Below are 929 nucleotides of genomic sequence, written 5' to 3'. Positions count from 1 at the left end.
ACACACACACACACACACACACACACACACACACACAAACTGATGAACACGACTGAAGCTGCAGCACGTTGGAACTTGATAAATACGACTTTGGCCAAATCCAGGAATTAATGAGGAGGGAAAAAAATCATGCTGCCCTGATGGGTGTGTGTGTGTGTGTGTGTGTGTGTGTGTGTGTGTGTGTGTGTGAGTATGTGATAGTTGTTGGGCTGTTTGAGACACTGTTCTGGAAACAGGTGGGGATGGGAGTAAACCTGTTTGCATTCGATGCAGAACAGACGTTGCAGCCGGGGCCAACAGAGGCAGGAGGATCTTAGAGGAAAATCTGGAGACGAAGCAGCGACACACACCACCATATGTCCCATTATCCAACATTTCACTGTGAGCTCTTCTTCTGTGTCAAAGCTTATCACAAATAAACACAGTTAAGCCTTTTGTTGTTGTTGTTTCTCCTAAAAAACTACAACAGGAATAAGTTCTGTTTTTTAGTTTCTCTAAGAAGTACTCTACATGTGAATTCACAGAAATTCATTCAAAAATCCTCTCCCAAACTTACATCTGATTATTGAACACTAATCCCCTGGATTACAACATATTTATATTCTTTAACAGAATTGTTTCATATTGAAGGGAAAACCAGCAGAGTTTAATCTTGCTGCATGAGGTAANCAGCAGACACACAAAGATGGTGAGAACAACAGCATCAAGACTTGACTGGTTCTTTGAGTTACTTTAGGTGAACATTAACATTAAGTCACTCAGTCTGACTTGAACACCACAGATCAACACCAGCTAATGCACCATGGGTGCTCTTCCTCATGATTATCACACAACAAAAGGTGACAAACTTTTAAAGCTATAGGGAATAAAACACACAGAGCAGCATGGCTCAGAGAACAAGACACGATTTGAAAAGTATTCAAAGCATC

This window comes from Austrofundulus limnaeus, unplaced genomic scaffold (genome assembly GCF_001266775.1).
Source record: "Austrofundulus limnaeus strain Quisiro unplaced genomic scaffold, Austrofundulus_limnaeus-1.0 Scaffold851, whole genome shotgun sequence".
In the NCBI taxonomy this organism is placed as follows: domain Eukaryota; kingdom Metazoa; phylum Chordata; class Actinopteri; order Cyprinodontiformes; family Rivulidae; genus Austrofundulus; species Austrofundulus limnaeus.
Note: the sequence above shows the minus strand (reverse complement) of the source record.